Genomic DNA, 20,346 nt, shown 5'->3' with positions numbered 1-20,346 from the left:
CACATTCGCCCCATTACTTCCTAAAGTAATAAACCTAGAATTAAAAATTTTTTTTGAACATTCACAGATGCATATTGACAGTCTCTTCTCTTTGCAGTATACTCAACTAGGCCTTAGAATGTTAGATCTGAAAGGCATATTATCTCTGACCTTTAGTTTTGGGTGACCACTGAAAATTTTTAGTTACTGGTATGAAGTTCTAATAAGTTTAAGGTCTTGGGCACTTCTTGATTCTCAAATTCATTATATCTGTAAGTGGGGTTATTATTCACAAAGCACCAACACAATTTTCTATAAATTGGTATATAATCGACAATGCTGCTTAATAGAATTTTTATTTAAATGGACTCTATTTTTTTTAAAATAAATGTATTTAAGAAAGAAACTTAACATTACTGCAGAATTGGAAAGCCAATATAATTTGCCATAATTAGTAATCATGTCACAGGTCCATATCTATTATAATGAAATTTTAAAAAATCAGCATATACCAGGGTCAATTGTGCTAGATTTAACCTAACACTTCTTCAACACATTTATTGTAATGATAAATTAGGCAATTTTTCTATTTCTGCCACAAATGTCTTAAAAGTTTAAACCTGGACTCAGCCATCTGACTATACAGTGTAATTATTAGTACATTAAAATATATTTACCAAAATGCATACTCATGAAATTTTTTTCAAATTTTGAGTTTCTTAGGTGCATGGATTTATTTTTTCAAAATGCTTTATCATAATAATAATAGTTCTTGAGTATCTCAGGACCCTAACATATCTTTAAAGGTTACTTGTAACATTTTCACTGATATAAGGACAATGCATAACGTACGAAGATTGGAGTAACATTGGCAATTTCCTATATTGAGAAGGACTGCTCTTTTCCAGGTAGTTTCTTTTCTTGTTTAGAATTGTTTAAGAAACAATGACCTATCTTTTGTGAAATTATGGGATAGTTGATGATAACTATTATAAATAGCAAAATTGTTAATAAACTTAGGTTACATGTCATATATGCACTCTAATCCTTCCTTTTTTAATTTCAAAATTATACTAAGCTGTAAAATTCCTACATCTGATAACTACTGACCTAGTCCTTATCATGAAGGCAGTATAGCCAAGTAGTAACTGCAATCTGCTGTTTAGATTTGGATTCTGACTTTACCACTTACTAGCTTTGTAACCCTGTGCAAATTACATAATGTTTCCAAGCTTCCGTTTCCTCATCCATAAGAGTAATAGTAACTGCACAGTAGGGTTGTAATGCTGACTCAGTGATATAATTAATGTATAGGGCCCAGTACTGTGTAAGTTCTCAACAATGCTCTCCATTAGTATTATGAATTACTATCACAATCATCTTCCCAGTCATCATAATCCTCATTTTGGCCTAGAGCTTTTAAGATCCTAATTATCTGCATCATTTGTCATTTAAGATATTTACTAATTCTTTATTCAAGTAAAGTGTTAGAAGTAGAGCCTTATACAAGATAAAAAGCAATTCCTTCCTTGATGGAACTACTGGCTAGGAATATTGAAGATTTAACAAGAATTTACAACAGTATGAAGTAAGTGCTATGATATAAGAAAACAATGGTACCGTGGGAGCTTACAATAGGGTAACTTAGACTGAGTGGCCAGAGAAGGCTGCCATGATTTTGAGTTGAGGGAAAGGGGTAGCAGTACTGTTTCAAATAGAGGAGAGTGTGTGAAAGCTGAGAGGTGCATGCAAGAAACGAGGGAGCTGAATATGAGTTCAGTATGGCTTGAGGGGTGGGTGATAAGTAGGTAGAGATGAAGTGGAAGATGAGGCTGAAGAGAAAAAGCTCCAGAGCCTGGAGTCCTCTCTGGATGACACGGGGTGTTTAGGCAACTGGAAGCTGCTGAAGATTTTTAAGCAGAGAACAGTTTGATCAGATTCGCATTTCAGGAAAAACACCCTGGATGAAATGTGGGTTACTGGTAGAACACCTACAGGGAAGAAGACCAATTAAGAGGCTATTGTCAAGGTGAGAACTTTTTGTTGACTGGCATAGGAAGCTAGATAAAGAAGAGTGGACTGATTTTAGAAATATTTAGAAGGGAAAAAGGAGAGAACATCATGATTTACTTGTGTACTAAAAAAGAAAGGACAAAATTTACAATTACTCTCAGGTTTTTGAAGTTTAATATTGTGCAGAGGGATGCAGTCCCCCAAGTTAGGCAACAATAGAGGGTACTAGAAGCAGGGATTGGCGGGACAAGTCTGGAGGAGAACATGAGGGCTTACTCTTCAGAAATATTGTGAATGAGATTTTTGTAAGGTGCTGAGGATACAAAGATGATATGCTCTCTCATGCTCTGGAATATATACTCCAGAATAATGATTCTCAACACTGACTCATTTAGAAACCCTTATTGGAGGCTTCATTAGTTTTGTTTTGTTTAAAATACTGACACTCAGGACCCACTCTAATTCAGAATCTCATCTGTTTCTAGCATACAGCAAGCATTACACTACCTGGGGGCATCTTAGATGACAGGTGTGACAGTTCCGGTATAGGTTATTTCTGAATTAGACTTCTCAAAACCCAATTTAGATGCATGTTACTGGTTCAATTTTTTTTTTAATTAACCCCTTTTTTCAACATGTTTTTTTGGAACACACACTATGATTCCAACTCAACTGCAATTTTTCTGAAGGCTATACTTTTTAATGTTTTATTTTCTCTTCAAATCCAGATTCTATAGCTGTACACAGCTGATAACCAATAAAGTTTTCATTGATTGTGGTTAATAATCACAACCACTATTAGGACAATTTCTACTACAGGAAATTCTATTCCTATTAGTCATATTGATGATATCAAATGTCTCATAGGGTTGAACCACAGATTTCTATAAATACTATCAGAGAACTTTGTCAATAGGTTCATTCTTACGGCAAGTGATATGGCAAGTCAGAATAACATTAGGAAATAATATTACTTGACAATCTGGTTTCTATAGATATTGTATTTAATTAAGTAATGTTTTCCTTAATAAAATAAAAGGCTAACCAAAACTTTTTAAAACCCACTAAAAAGATTAGTGTTCAGATTGATTTCAGACTTCCCTGTCCATCTAATCCATAGAACCTCAAATATCTGACTGAGGTAAGACCATTGAGTACATAATAGAGATGCCAAGCTCTGCAGTCAGACCACCTGGGTCCACATCACAGCTCCCCAACTGGGGCACGTTATGTAACATCTCTAACTTTCTGTTCCTTGTCAGTCTTATTTATACTATTGACTCCACAAATATTTGGATATAAAAATGATAATAGCCACAATCTAAGAGTTGTTCAGCCTCTGCTTCTTATCTCGGAAGTTCAATCATTCTGATGCTGATGATTTCAAGAGTGCCTAGAGAAACTTGGCATCAAGAGGATTTCTAATGTGTGAGGAATATTGCCAGAACTTCAAAGTTTTTACACTGTGGGACTCTATGGATATAATGAAGAGAAATACAAGCAGCAAAACTGTAGAAAGACATGGAGAGAAAATTCATCCAAAAATTCACGTAAATAAACATTATTACTAACTGTAAAAAGTCACATTGTAATAAAAGATCTTGGTAATAAGAAACTGATGGTAAGCTGGAGAACAGGGCCAGGAGGAAACTGAACTGGGTTTAGCGACAGGGCTGGGAAGAAGGGAGGTGGAAGAGCCAAACTGTCCTGGGTGTCTTCATCCAAATATCAAAAACAACTAGACCAATATCCCAGATGACTATACATGCAAAAATTCCAACAAAATATTAGCAAACCAAATTTAAGAACACATTAAAAGATTATATGCCATGACCAAGAGGGACTTTATCTGGGATACAAGGATACTTCAACATATGTTAATCAATTAATGTAATACATCACATTAATAGAATGAAATTTAAAAATCCCATTATCATCCCAATAGATGTAGAAAAAAGTCATTTGACAGAAATACAACACCCTTTAATGGTACAAACACTTGACATATTGGTTGTAGAAGGAACACATACCTCAACATACTAAAGGCCATATGTGACAAACCCACAGCTAACATTATACTTAAGGGAGAAAATTTGAAAGATTTTTCTCTAAGATCAGGAACAAGACAAGGATGCCCACTCTCACACTCCTATTCAACATAGTGCTGAAAGTCCTAGCTAGAGCAATTAGGCGAGACAAAGAAATAAAAGGGATCCAAATTGAAAAGGAAGAAGTAAAACTGTTACTATTTTCAGATGATATGATTTAGTACATAGAAAATCACAAAAATGGTATAGATTAACTTATTTGCAAAGCAGAAATAGAGACACAGATGTAGAGAACAAACATATGGATACCACGGGGGGAGGACGAGTGGGATGGATTGGGAGATTGGGACTGACATATATTCACTACTATGTATAAAAGAGATAACGAATGAGAACAGACTGTATAGCACAGGGAACTCTACTCCATACTCTGTGCTGACCTAAATGGGAAGGAAATCCAAGGAAGAGTGGATCTATGTATACATGTGGCTGATTCACCTTGCTGTACAACAGAAACTAACACAACATTGTAAAGCAACTATACTTCAAAAAAAAAAAAAAAAAAAAAAAAAAAGACTCCACCAAAATACTGTTGGAACTAATCAATGATTCCAGTAAACTTGCAGGATATAAAATCAACATACAAAAGTCAGTTGCATTTCTATCCATTAAAGATGAAACATAAGAAAAAGGAATAAAGACTAACTAGCCCATTCACAATAGCATCAAAAACACAATGAAATAGCATCTATTAATCAAGGAAGTGAAAGATATGAACAATCAAAATGATGAGACTTTACTGAAAGAAATCAAAAAACACAAACAAATGGAATGACACCCCTTCTTCATGGATAGGAAGAATTAATACATTAAAATATCTATACTACCCAAAGTCTTCTATAGATTCAATGCAATCCCCATCAAAATACCAATAGCATTCTTCACAGAAATAGAAAAACCAATCCTAAAATTTATATGGAATTACAAAAGACTCTGAATATCCAGTACAACTGTGGGGAAAAAGAACAAAGCCAGAAGTGTCACACTTCCTGGTTTCAGACTATACTGCAAAGCTACAGTAATAAAAACAGTATGGTACTGGCATTAAAAATAGACACAAAAGCCAACAGAACAGAATACAAAGTCCAGAATTAAAAACGCTACTTATATGGTCAACTAAATATTCAACAAAGGAGCCAAGAACCCCCAGTGGGTAAAGAAAAGTCTCTTCACAAATGATGTTGGGCAAACTGCATAAACAGATGCAGAACAATGAAACTGGACCCCTATCTTTCACTACTCACAAAAAATTTTAAGTGGATCAAATACTTAAACATATGACCTGATACCATAAATATCCTTGAAGAAAATGTATGGAAGAAGCTCCTCTACATTGGTCTTGGCAAAGAATTTTTGGATATGATACCAAAAGCACAAACAACCAAAGCAAAACTCAACAAATGGGACCACATAAAACTATAAGGCTTCTGCACAGCAAAAGAAACAACAAAATGAAAAGACAACCTACTGAATGGGAGAAACATTTTGCAAATCGTATATAAGAGGTTAATATCCAAAATATATAAAGAACTCATACAGCAGAACAGCAAAAAACAAAAAACAAAAACAAAAAAAACCCCAAACAATCTGATTTTAAAATGGGCAGAGGAGCTAAGACTTTTTTTCAAAGAAGATATCCAAATGGCCAACAGGTACATGAAAAGATGCTCAACATTACAAATTATCATGAAAATGCACATCAAAATCACAATTAGATATCACCTCACACCTGATAGAATGGCTATTATCAATAAGCAGGAAATAACAAGTGTTGGCAAGGATGTAGAGAAAAGGGAACACTTTTGTACTCCTGGTGGGAATGTAAACAGTGCAACCACTATAGAAACAATATGGAGGTTCCTCAAAATATTAAAAGTAGATCTACCATATGATCTAGCAATTCCACTTCTAGATATATACTCAAAGTATATGAAACAGGATATCAAAGTGATATATGCACTCTCACGTTTATTGTAGCATTATTCATAATAGCCAGGATATGGAAACAACCTAAGTGCTCACCAGTGGGTGAATGAATAAACAAGAAGTGGGGTATATTTATATATACACATACACACATATGCTTCCCTGGTGGCACAGTGGTTAAGAATCCGCCTGCCAATGTAGGGGACACAGGTTCGAACCCTGGTCCAGGAGTATCCCACATGCCATGAAGCAACTAAGCCCATGCACCACTACTACTGAACCTGAGCTCTAGAGCCCGCAAGCCACAACTACTGAGCCCGTGTGCCACAACTACTGAAGCCCGCAAGCCTAGAGCCTGTGCTCCACGAGAGGAGAAGCCACTGCAATGAGAGGTCCATGCACGGAAACGAAGAGTAGCCCCCGCTCCCGGCAACTAGAGAGGGCCCGCGCACAGCATCGAAGACCAAACGCAGCCAAAAATAAATAAATTAAATAAATTTTTTAAAAAAAAGAACCTATTTCCAAATGGAGTCACATAAAAAAAAAAGTATCTACTTCAGTATACAAGTTTGTTACCTTTAAAAAATACAATGTACATACATACATATATAAATTATTATTATTAATAATTACAGAATATTATTCAGCCATGAGAAAGAAGGACATCCTGCCATTTTTGACAACATGGATGAACACTGAACACATTACACTAAGTGAGATAAGTCAGGCAGAGGAAGACAAGTACTCCATGATATCACTTTCATGTGGAATCTAAAAAGCCAAACTCCTAAAAAGAGTAAAATGATGGTTACCATGGGATGGGAGTGGGGAGATAGAACAGATGTTTTTTAAGGGTACAAACTTGCAACAAGTGGTAAATAAGTCGTAGCAATCTAATGCACAGAATAGTGATTACAGGCAACAATACTGTATTATTACCATCAAACTTGCTGAGAGACTAGAATTATTGCAACGACTAAAAAGAAAGGATAATTATGTAACAGGATAGAAGTTATAATTGTCACTACAATGGCAGTCATATTGCAATATATAAATGTATCAAATTAACATGTCTTGCACCTTAAATTTATAAAATATTATATGTCAAATACATTTCAATTAAAAAAAAACAATTAGACACCTGGAGCACAGTAAATATAGACATAACAGTGTAGCAGATGGTGATGTTAGCCGTGAGGAGAACCTTTGACTTCAGATAACAGCTTCGGCTGTGCAAGAAGGAACTCGTTCTCACTGACGGGCCTACACTTAAATATCCCTGAACTAAAATATAGCCCCTTATCCATTTTCTCTGCTCCTTTTATTACAAACCTTCTTCAAAATTTTCTGTGCTCAATTACCACGTGCTTTCCTACTATTACTTCTAATCTCTTGAAATTTCATCTCCACCTCTCTCCAAAAACTGCTTTTGATGACATTCCAATCTCAATGTGTTCTACCTGTCATATTCTGTCTCCTTAAAACTCAAGATTTCTCTGGGTTTCAATGCTACACTGACTTCCTGCTCACTCTCTTTCTCTCTTTCTACTCCTTCTCAAGATTTTCCAACTCACCTGACTCATAAATATGTTTGTAGAATTTCATCCTTACTTCTCTACTTATCTCACTCTAAATTATTCACTTCTCTGATTTTATTAAATTCATGCCTTTTCATGGACATATATACACTACCAAATGTAAAATAGATAGCTAGTGGGAAGCAGCCACATAGCACAGGGAGATCAGCTCGGTGCTTTGTGACCACCTAGAGGGGTGCAATAGAGAGGTTGGGAAGGAGATGCAAGAGGGAGGAGATATGGGGATGTATGTCTACATATAGCTGATTCACTTTGTTATACAGCAGAAACTAACACAACATAGTAAAGCAATTATACTCCAATAAAGATGTTTTAAAAAAAGCTGGTAAAGCAAAAAAATAAAATAAAAATAATTATATTTTTTATTAAAAATAACTATATTTTCCAAAATAAAAAAAATTAGTGAGAAGAGTACAAAATAAAAATAAAATTAAAAAATTCATGCCTTTTTATATACTGTGAGGTCCAAATTTCCAAGTGCCATTTGATACCCATTCCTAGATGTCTTAAACACATGCCAAGAAAATAATTATTATCTATATTTCAATATATTCTTCTCCTTTTTGATTCTGCATGTCAAGTACAGGTTTCTGGTAACTGACTGTACTGCTGAACTGAATGAATAATCATTTTCAGAACTCTAATGAAAAACTGATGAACTCATAAAAGTGATAACAAAAGATCAAGATGAAAAAAAAAATTAATTACATGGGACTGAGTGAACTGATGAGGATGATTATAATTTTTGTGACTTTCTGTTTGAATTAAAAAAAAAAATCCCACAAGGACTCAGAGGCAAAGAATATACAAATCAATTTTCACTGCAAAGTAAAGGAGCTGTTACAGTGGAGGATTACTGGACTGAATGTCAATATTATGACATAGTATTAGTGTGTTTTGTGTTTGGTAATTGCAATCATTGTTGCTTTTGTTGTGGTCATCCGTTTACAATGCTTGGTGTCAGTTTATTTATCTCTTGTAAAAATAAAATACAGTGTGTGTGTGTGAAAAAAAAAAAAAAGACCTAGTTAGAGAGGTCTAGCCACCTAAACTAGAGTCTTTTGTGCCATTAAATTACCAAATTCTGACAAACCTACTTAGCTCTTAAATACCTTTTAATTCCCCACTTCTCATGTCCAGTGCTACTTTCTTGCTTCAGAATGTCAACTCCTCCAGACTATTTAAATGGTTCCCAACTGGATTCCCTACTTTGAGTTTCTTTCCACTTCAATCCATCCTGCATGCTATTTTATTTTTCTAAAATTTATCCCTAACCACATCATTTTCTGGTTTAAAAGCATTCCATGACTCCTCATTGCCTATTAAATAAAATACAAATTCCTTTGGAAGACATATGACATCAATTAGGAGTTGACCTCTACCTAAATCTAACTTAATATTCCCTCCCATTCCCATCCCAACACCAATAAATGCAATTTTTACCTCAGGTCTTACCAAACTACCTACAGTTATCCAAATACAACACATTTCAGTGCCTGAACACACGATTCTCACAACTTCTAACTTCCCCTATAACTTCCACTTCCACTTGAAAACCCAGTTCAAATGCTGCCATCTCTCTGGAGCCTTCTCTGATGTGATTATACCTCCTTCCACAGACTGCAATAATATTTGGAACATATCTCTGTTACAGTCTATGAAAATGTGGTGTATTAAAAAAAAGTGTGCTTCTTGGGTATTTAAGAAGAGAGTAGGTGGGAGGTGGCCATGATGACAGAGTAGGAAGACCCTGAGCTCCCCTGTTCACATGGGCACACCAAACTTACAACTATTTATTGAGCAACTGTTGATGAGAAAACCTGGAATCTAATAGAAAAGATTATCTACAACTAAAGATATAAAGAAGGAACCACAACAAGGCTGATAAGAAATGACGGACACCCAGTATAGTCAAGACCCCTACCCTCAGGGTGGGCGACCCACAAATAGGAGGATAACGAAAAGTTAAAAGAGGTCTCCCCAAGGAGCAACAGTTCTGAGACCCACGTCAAGCTACCTAGCCTGGGTCACACACACCTGCTGATATTACGGAGCCTACTAGAGGCAGGAGGCAACTGAAGCTCACTCTGGGGACAGAGACACTGGCATCAGCCATATTTGGGAGCTTATTCTACCTTGAGGACACTGGTGCTAGTAAGCACCATTTTGGAATCCTCCCTCTAGCTTAAAAGTGTGGGGACACAGCCTCACACACCAGCAGGCAGTTTTCCTTCAGACTCCCTGAGCCCATAGCTGCCCCAGGACATGGTCTTGCCCATCAGAGGACCCAGGCCATGGTCCCACATACCAGTGCTTCAGGACTAGCTCAGGGATCACCCCCAGGGCCTGCAGCCAGAGACCCCAGGACCTGGCTCTGCCTACCAGTGGGCAGGCACCGGATTCAGGAGTTCCTGGGCCAGGGGCCCACCCACCAGTAAGCAGGCACCAGCCCCATGACCCTGTGGGGCCCTAGCCCCACCCACCAGCGGGTCAACACCAGCTCCAGGACCACCAGGGTCCTGCAGCCAGAAACCCTGGGACCTGGTTCTGCTCATCAGAGTGCCACTGCTAACCCTACAACCAACATCACACACCAGTGGGCAGGCATCAGCCCCAGGACAACCTGGGCCCCAGACTCACCCAACAATGTGAGGATACAAGCCCCGGGACCACTGCAGCCTCACAGCCTGCCATGGCAAAGCCGAGACCACCCACTAGCAAGCTGGCACCAGCCCGGGGACCTCCTGGGCCCTGGCCCCACCCATCAGCAGGCCATCATTAGCTCTGAGACACCTCAGGACCCCTCAGCCATCCTCCTTGGGACTTGGGCCCACTCACCAGCAGGACAACACCAGCTCCAGGACCCCGAGGACCCTTCTTCCAGAGATCATAGGACCTGGCTCCACCTGGCTCCCATGATCCCTTGGGCCCTGACCACACCCATCTACAGGTAGACACAAGCTGCAGGATCACTGCAGCCCCACAGCCTAGCTTGTCAGGACCCAGCCAACCAACCAGCAGGCCTGCATGAGCCTCGAGTTCACCTTGTCTTGGCCCTGCCTACTAGCAAGCCAACACCAGCTCTGGGACATCTTGGGACCACAAGACTGCCACCCCAGGATCCAGCCCCACTCACTAATGGGTCAGCATTAGCCTTGAGATACCCCAAAACCCACAGTAGCCATGTCAGGAAGGCACCCCACCCGCCAGCAGGCTGACACAAGATCTGGGAACGCCAGCTTAGCAGCCATTACCCCAGAACTCAAATCCACCCACCAGTGTGCCACAGCTCTCATTCCACCAATCACAGGCCAGCAACACTGAGATGTTGGCTGCTTTATCAGCCTACACCCAGAGTGAAGAGATGTGGAACAAGGATCCTGATCTCTACTGTTGTTAAAGTCACTAAGTTTTTTGGTTGGTTTGTTTTTTATCTTAGCAAAATCTAATCTATTCTTAGTTTGCCTATTGTCCATTCCAAAAATTGGGGGAGTGGGGAGGGGCAATCCAAGGATTTTAGGGTGGACATTGGTACCCTAGCATTTAGCCCTTATCATTCCAGTATTTGGAGGTTTACACAAATAAAAGAAAGGACAAAAACAGATTTACCACGAGATACAATTTTTAGAATGAATGAGTTCATCAACTGCCCATTGCTTCACATTTTAAGTCTCACACATACATATTTTCATTAAACTTCAGAAAAATAAAGGAGAAGATATTAAAAGCTTTGAAAGACATTTTCTTAAAAAGCCCCTCAAAATCAATGAGAGACAGCTAGATGGCCAAGAAGCACATGAAAAGATGTTCAACATGGTTAATTATTAGAGAATGCAAATCAAAATCATGAGATATCAACTCACACCAGTCATAATGGCTACCATCAGAAAGTACAAACAGTAAATGCTGGAGAGGATTTAAAGAAAAGGGAACCCTCCTACACTGTTGGTGGGAATATAAATTGGTACAGCCACTATGGAGAACAGAATGGAGGTTCCTTAAAAAACTAAAAGTAGAACTACCATATCATCCAGCAATCGCACTCCTGGGCATGTATCCAGAGAAAACCATAACTCAAAAAGATACATGCACCCCAATGGTCAATGCAACACCTCTGACAATAGCCAAGGCCTGGAAACAACCTAAATATCCATCAACAGAGGAATGGAAAAAGAAGATGTGGTACATATATATAATAGATTACTATACAGTCATAAAAAAATGGAATAATGCCATTTGTAGCAACAAGGACGGCCTTAGAGATTATCATACTAAGTAAGTCAGACAGAGAAAGACAAGTATAGGATTTCATTAACAGGTGAAATCTAAAAAAAAAAAAAAAAATGATACAAATGAACTTATTTTCAAAACAAAAACAGACTCACAGTCTTCGAAAACAATATTATTGTTACCAAAGGGGAAACGTGGTGGGGAGGGATAAATCATGAGTTTGGGATTCACATATACACCAGTATATATGAATTCACATATACACATCAGTATATATGAGATAAATAATCAACAAGGACCGACTGTATACCACACGGAACTCTACTCAGTATTGTGTAGCAACCTATATGGGAGAAGAATCTGAAAAAGTATATATATATATATTCTTTTGCATTTTATATATATAAAATGGAATCACTTAGCTGTATACCTGAAACTAGTAACTAATACCACATTGTAAATCAACTATAGTCTAATATGAAATAAAAATTAAATTTATAAAAAGGCTGCAAATTATACCCTATAATTACTATGAGGTAAAATTCATACATGTAAATGCAAAGATTAGAAAAGAATGTGGAAAAGTGAAAGCTAGAATGTACAAACTTGTAGTAATTAAAAATATATTTCAGTCATTTTGTTACCTTTATCAAATATTTAACAAGTACTTCCACAGTGGTACTGTTTCTGTAATGGATTCAAAATTATAATTAAAAGGGTCATGGAGAACAATGATTCCCCACTCAGTAGATCTGATCTTGATTGAAATTCTAACATGTATGTGCTCTAATCTGAACAAACGTTATCCTATCCTAATTTATAGTCCCCAAATTAGCATTTTTTAATTTACATATTAAATTACTATTGTAAATTATGTCCCATATATGAAACAAATAAAATTCTGAAGTTTAGTGAATGACATATACAGCCAGAACTGATTTCTAACACATTACAGCAAAATGTGGATTGTAAATTAAAAATAAATAAAAGGAAAGAAAAATTAAGAAAACAAGCCCATCTATCATTACATCAAAAAGAACAAAATACCTAGGAATAAATCTAAATAAGGAGGTAAAAGACTTGTACTCCAAAAATTCTAAGATGCAAATGAAAGAAATTTCATATGACACAAACATGGAAAAATATACTGTGTTTATGGATTGGAAGAATATTCTTAAAATGACCGTACTACCCAAGGCAATCTGCAGAATCAATGCAACTCCTATCAAAGTATCAATACAAATGGCATTTTTCACATAGCTAAGACAAATAATTCTAAAATTTGTACAGAAACACAAAAGACCCCGAATAGCCAAAACAATCTTGAGAAAGAAAAACAGAACTGGAAATAGCACACTCCCTGATTTCAAAATATACTACAAAGCTACAGTAATCCAAACAGTACTGGCACAAAAAACAGACATGTAAATTAGTGGAACAAAATAGACATCCCAGAATGAACTCACACTTATATGGAAAATTAATCTATGGCAAAGAAGGCAATATATACATTGGGAAAAGACAGACTCTTCAACAAATGGCACTGGGAAAACTGGACAGCTACATACAAAAGAGTCAAACTGGACTGCTCTATCACACCATGAACTAAAATAAATTCAAAATGAAGCCATTAAACTTCTAGAAGAAAACCGGCAATATGCTTTTTCACACTGGTCTTCACAGTATTTATTTTTTAATATGTCTCCTCACACAGGTGAAACAAAAGCAAAAACAAACAAATAGGATTACATCAAATGAAAAGCTTCTGCACAGGGAAGTAAACTATCAACGACCAAAAGAACCAACTACTGAATGAGAGAAGAAATTTGTAAATGATGTGACTTATGAGGGGTTAATATCCAAAATATACAAAGAACTCATACAACTCAACGTCAACAGAACAAACAGCCCAATTAAAAAATGGTAGAGGATCTGAATAGACATTTTTCCTACAAAGACATACACATGGTCAACAGGTAAATGAAAATATTTTCAACATCACTGACCATCAGGGAAACGCAAATCAAAACCACAATGAGGTATCACCTCACACCTGTCAGAACATCTATTATCAAAAAGACAACAAATAACAAGCATTGGTAAGGATATGGAGAATGTGAACCTTCGTGCTGGAGGACTGGAGTGTATGTAAATTGGTGCAGCCAATATGGAAAATAGTAGGAGTTTCCTCAAACAATTGAAAGGTAACTACCATATAACTCAGCAATTCCATTCCTTGGTATACATCAGAAAAAACCCAAAACCCCTATTAGAAATGAAATATGCACCCCTATGTTCATTGCAGCATTATTTACAATTGTCAAGATATGGAAGCAACCTAAGTGCCCATCAATAAATGAATGGGTAAAGAAGATGTGGTTTATATGTACAATGGAATATTACTTAGCCATGAATAAGAATGAAATCCTGCCATTCATGACAACATGGATGGATCTTAAGGGTATTATGCTAAGTGAAATAAATCAAAGTAAGGCAAATAATGCATGATTTCAGTTATATGTAGAATCTAAATAAAGCAAATGAGTGGGGAGGTCAAGATGGCAGAGAAGTAGGAGGACATGGAGTTCATCTCTCCCCACAAATACATCAAAAATACCTCTACAAATAGAACAATTCTCACAGAGCACTGGCTGAACACTAGCAGAGGACCTCGGACACCTAAAAGGACAAGAAAGATCCCCATGAAACTGGGTAGGATGGAAGAAAGAAGAAGGGAAAATGAAGAGGAGAGGAAGGGGGCGGTAACAACACCCCTGGGTGGGATGCTGACGGTGAGGAGAGGTTCCCGCATCCAGGGAAACCCCCTCACCGGTGGAGAGCTCAGTTGGGACAGAAGGGGAGCTCGGGGGCTATCAGAAGAGAGTGCAGCAACCTTTCTGTGACAGGCAGGACAGAGTGAGACCTACACAGATGGCCCGTGCCACAGCCCTGCACGCCTCAGCCTGGGTCGTGTGTCCCCAGTGTGCACACGGGCTGTGTGCTGGAACGTGGGGTTGGAGAGCAAACCTGGGAAGAGGACTGCTGTTGGCTGCAAGGAGAGAGCCTGAGAGGACAAGAGTGAGGAAGTCCACAACCGGGAATGCTTGTGAAGGAAATCCAGGCTGCCACAGAAGTAAAGCACTGTCATTAAGTGACACACAATGGGCGGAGCCCCTATTGCAGCCTCCCTCCCCATGTGCCAGGCCCTGCCTCCCAAGCACTAGAAAGGGCCCCCACCAGGGCCAGCTCTCACACGGGCAGCCGGGCACTAGGAACGGCCCTCTCTGGGGCTGTCTCAGTCAAGCCCACGGCTGCCAGCTCCCCAACATGTCTTGTTGCCACTGGGGCTGGGTCTCTCATGCCCATGGCCTTGCACTAGGAAGGGCCCCCACTGGGGCTGGCTCTCTTGGACGGGTGGCCGGTTGTTAGGAAGGCCCCTGGTGGGACCTGCTCTCTCGCTCGGGTGGCTGGCGCTAGGAAAGGCCCCTACTGGGGCCAGCTCTCTTGCGCTTGTGACCCTTGGCTCCCTGTGTGCCTTGTCACCGCTGAGGCCAGCTCTGGCATGCCCACGGCTGCTGGCTCCCCCACGCCCCCGTCGCCCAGGGCTCCCACGACCCTGGCCGCTGCGCTGCCTCCGTGCCGCCTCTTTGCCTGGGCAGAATCACGTGCTCTGGGGCAGCCTAGGGAACAGTGCCCTGTGGGTGGCCCACATGCAGAGGTCTGGCTGAAACCACAGCTGAGTTCCAGGGGCTGTGCAAGTAAAGAAGAAAAGCTGAAATCTCTCTTCACAGCTACGCAAACTGCACCCCCGCGACCGGACTTGTAAACTCAGCACATACAGGACATCTGAACACACAGCAAGTGCCTGTCTCCATAGACAAGACAGACCTAGTTGTAGCAGCTGTAGACTTTGTGGGCACGTACACATGGGGGCTGGGCCAGGCTAGAATCAGAGCTGCCCCCATAGCAGCCAAAGCAGGTCCATATCCATGATTACTGCAACCCTAGGACTTGACTTCAGTGGATCTACACTGGTGGCCTGGTGAAAATGTCTGAGAGACACCAGGTCCAATTGCCGACATACCCACAGTTAAGATGGGGCTGAGAACAGTGCCAACAACAGTGTAATCTGAGAGCTCCCACAACGGGTGAAAGGTGTCACCACAGAGCACACTCACAAGTGAACAGCTCCACAGGAGGAATTCTTAGTGGCTTCCCTCCCAGTGGGAGTGCTCCAATCCCACGTACCTCACACTGCTGACCAAAAACAGCTAAGAAACAGATGTGGGGGAATCTACTCCAACCACTAGGAAGCAGACCCCACCTCTGACGGGGCAGTGACAACCACAGAGCAAAGGGGAGGCCCTACTCAATATCCAGTGCAGGCTCTTGTCACCACAACATCAGTCACACCGCCTATAAAGGGGTAACAGCCAGCATACACTGAGGAAAGAGGTGGCAGACATCTATACTAAAAAAAAACACTCACATCAAAAAATATTAAACCCACTCAGGTGACATAGGGACATTGCCACATAAAATAGTCCTCCAAGACAGTCTGAGGGTCTGACATTGGGTGGAAGGACTGCCACAGCATTTAGCCTTGAAGGCCAGCAGGGCTTGAGTGCAGAAGCTCCACATGGCTGGGGGAAACAGAGACTCCACTCTTGGAGGGCATGCACAAGGTCTCACATGCACTGGGACCCAGCACAAAGAAGTACCTCCATAGGAACCTGGGCTGCACCTACATAGGGGTCTTAGAGGGTCTCCTGAGAGGCCAAGATCGACTATGGCTCCCTGTGCAGGCAAGGACACTGGTAGCGGAAGACCCAGGGAATATTGAATGGCGTGAGCTTTCTCGGAGGTCCCTATTTCGGCACCAAGATCCAGCCACACCCAATAGCCTATAGGCTTCAGAGCTGGAATGCCCCAGGCGAAACAACCAGCAAGACAGGAACACAGCCCCACCCAACAGCAGACAGGCTACCTAAAGTCATAGTGAGATCACAGCTACCTCAAAACAGAACACTTGACGTGGCCCTGCCCATCAGAGGAAAAAGACCCAGCTCCACCCACCAGGAAGCCTGCACAAACCCATGGACCAATCTCACCCACCAGGGGGCAGACGCAAGGAGCAAGAGGAACTATGATCCTGCAGGATGTGGAAAGGAGACCACAAACACAGAAAGTTAGACAGAATGAGACAACAGAGAACTATGTTGCAAACGAAGGAAAAAGATAAAAACCTGCAAGAACAACTAAATGAGGAAGAGATAGGCAATCTAACTGAAAAACAATTCAGAGTAATGATCTCCGAAAAAGAAGAGAGGCACAGATTGAGAAAATACAAGAAATGTTTAAACAGGAGCTGGACGATTTAAAGAACAAACAGAGATGAACAATACAATAACTGAAATGAAAAATACACTAGAAGGAATCAATAGCAGAATAACTGAGGCAGAGGAAAGAATAAATAAGCAGGAACACAGAGTGGTGGAAATTACTGCTATCGAACAGAATAAGGGAAAGGATGAAAAAACAAATGAGGACAGTGTCAGAGACCTCTGGGACAATATTAAACTAGAGGTGTAATGTACAACATGATAAAAATAACAGTGCTCTATGTTATATATGTATGTTATTAAGAGAGTAAATCCTAAGTTCTCAGCAGACAAAAAAAAATTCTTTTTCACTTTAATTTTCTATCTCTATGAGATGATGGGTGTTCACTAAACTTACAGTGATCATCACTTCATGATGTAAGTCAGATCATTAAGCTGTACATCTTAAACTCATACAGTGCTCTATGTCAATTATATCTCAATAAAACTGGAAGAAAAGAAAGAAAACAACTCTTAATTGTTGTGTAAGGCCTAACTAAAAGTAAGTCTGAATATTAAGGTCCAGCTTGACATCTGAAACTGGGATGGCTCAATGACAAGTTCTCCTCCCCTCTCTACTCCTGTGGATAAGATGTCTATCAAATATACCAGGGACAGTTTCTGTTTATACCACTGTAACAAGTTTCAGTTCACTATAAGTACATAGAATTATTCAAGGAAGCCAATCATATTTTCCCATTGAACCCAGAGGGCATTTTACTATCTTGATACTCCAAAGCTTCCCGCCATACCTGGTTGTTCACTCTGTTCTCAACTACAAACCCCACGTGGACTTTTAGTGTGTACTGTGTCATCCTACCCCAGGCTGTGGGTACATGTGACTAATCAACTACTGTCAGTCTCATCTGCCCAGAGACTGATGCTGTGTACAGACATCCCTATAACTCTAGGCTGGGGAATTCCTCTCTCACCAGTGGGGTAAAAAGGCAGCAATTAAACAATAACCAAGTAGATAGGATAATGAATTCTTCAGATTTTAGTCTGCTGTTGTTTCTTGAAGCAAAAGAACCCTAATGGAAACAAATGGAACTAAACTGAACCTTGATTCCAGATACAAGATGGAACCATTCACTAAGTAAAAGAATTCAGGAGAGGCACTAGATTGGAAGAGAAAGAATGAGTTCATTTGGCAAGGTTTGGTTTCATGTACCCATGGGATAACATGGTATAGAGTAGCTGTAGGATATAAGTCCACATCTCAGCAGGAGAATTCGTAGGGAAAAAGACAGATTGGGTTCAATCTATAAATACCACTTGAAGTCATCAGTTTAGACATGGAAGGCCAGGGAAATAAAAAGAAATGTTGGCAATAATCATGTATTTAGTCTAATGAATCTTTTGATTCCAAACTTTATTTGTGCCAATCTTATTTATTTAAGTTTCTTATAAATGTAGATTTTTAAAGGATATAACAGATGTTTTTAAGAAACATGTTTATTTGCATGACTATGCCCAAATAATCTCTTGCTTTTTAGCTAAGTTTGATAACAAAACAATGTCTGAGGTCTTAGATAACATATGAAATAAACCCCAAATATTGAGTAGGTATTTTCTCAAATTCCTGTGAAGGAATCGAACACGTCCCATACTTAGCTGAAATGAACTTATGGCAGAGCAAAAAAAACTAGAATATGTAAAGAGAAGTAAAGGAGGGGGTGGGTAAAGAAGAGGAGGAATGTTCATTTCAAATATTACTTCTCCTATGCAGACATTCTTGCATTTGATAGGTAAAAATAATTTATTCCTTTTCTGTAATTCTGTAGTTGTTTTGTAATTAAAAAAACAAAAAAACAAAAACGCTGTATATCTGTGTTTATGTATCTTCCCTCACTGGTAAAGCCTGAGTTTTTCAAACCAAGGGCCAATTACCTTTGTAATCCCACTGTGACATAGAAGATTAAAAGTCTGATATTTGTCCCATAAATCTAGGAAGAACAGATCTATAGTGTAATTTTGATTTGTAAAAAGATGTGATCTCAAAGCACTCAATGCATTTTTCCTCATATATTTACGTGCGTGTCAATGAATGAATAAAACATGAGGCTGAACAAGTGGAAAAAAGTGTTCTGACTTCAGATTGAGATGTCAGATGATACGTATAGTTTGCCCCCCTTCTCTGTGAGATTCCTCTGGAATAGGTGGAATGAATTACAAAGAAGAAAACAGTATAACCCTGAGGAGAACAGGAGTTGGGGCATGAGCATCACTGACCAATGAGAAAAATCAACACTTTTGTTGAAGAGGGAGAGAAGCTGCAACCGAGAATAGGCTAGAAGGAAGAAGGAAGGAGCAAGTTCTCACAGAGAAACTCTCAGAAGCTCTTATGTCAGAGTGAGGAGGTAGGCTAAAGCACAGAAATGAAAAATAGGGCTGAAGTTCAGTGAAAGTGTCACAATGGAATAACTGTCCTTAGACGTGAATGCACCTTTGTCTAATCTTGAACACCCAAATCACAAGCAAACTGGGATTTCCCTGGTGGTCCAGTGGCTAAGACTCCATGCTCCCAATGCAGGGGGCCCGGGTTCGAGTCCTGGTCAGGGAACTAGATCCTGCATGCTGCAACTAGAGATCCCACATGCCGCAACTAAAAGATTCTGCACATGGCAATGAAGATCCTGCATGCCACAACTAAGACCTGGTGCAGCCAAATAAATAAGTAAATAAATAAATAAATATTTACCAAAAAAATAAAATAAAATAAACCAAGCAAACCATATTTGTTCCCAAGAAAATTCTTTTTTGGTCGTACAGGACAATGTGACTAGTTATGACAAATGAACAATCAGAAGTGATTTGTGTCATTTTGGGGACAGGATCATTTCATTATTACCCTTCCAGAGCTGTCTTTCCATCAATCACAGGCCAGCAACATTGAGATGTTGTCTGCTTTATCAGCCTACACCCAGGGTAAAGAAATGTGAAAAAAAGATCCTGTCTCTATTGTTGTTAAAGTCACTAAGTTTTTTGGCTTACTTGTTATCTTAGCAAAATATAATCTATTCTTATTTTCCCTATGGTCTTTTCCAAAAATTGGAGGAAGGAGAATGGGAAATCCAAGACTTTTAGTGTGGACATTTGTACCCCAGAATT

Source organism: Balaenoptera borealis (genome assembly GCF_965194805.1).
Source record: "Balaenoptera borealis genome assembly, chromosome: 7".
Taxonomy (NCBI): domain Eukaryota; kingdom Metazoa; phylum Chordata; class Mammalia; order Artiodactyla; family Balaenopteridae; genus Balaenoptera; species Balaenoptera borealis.
The sequence above is the reverse complement of the archived record's forward strand: the minus strand, read 5'-3'. Positions refer to the sequence as shown.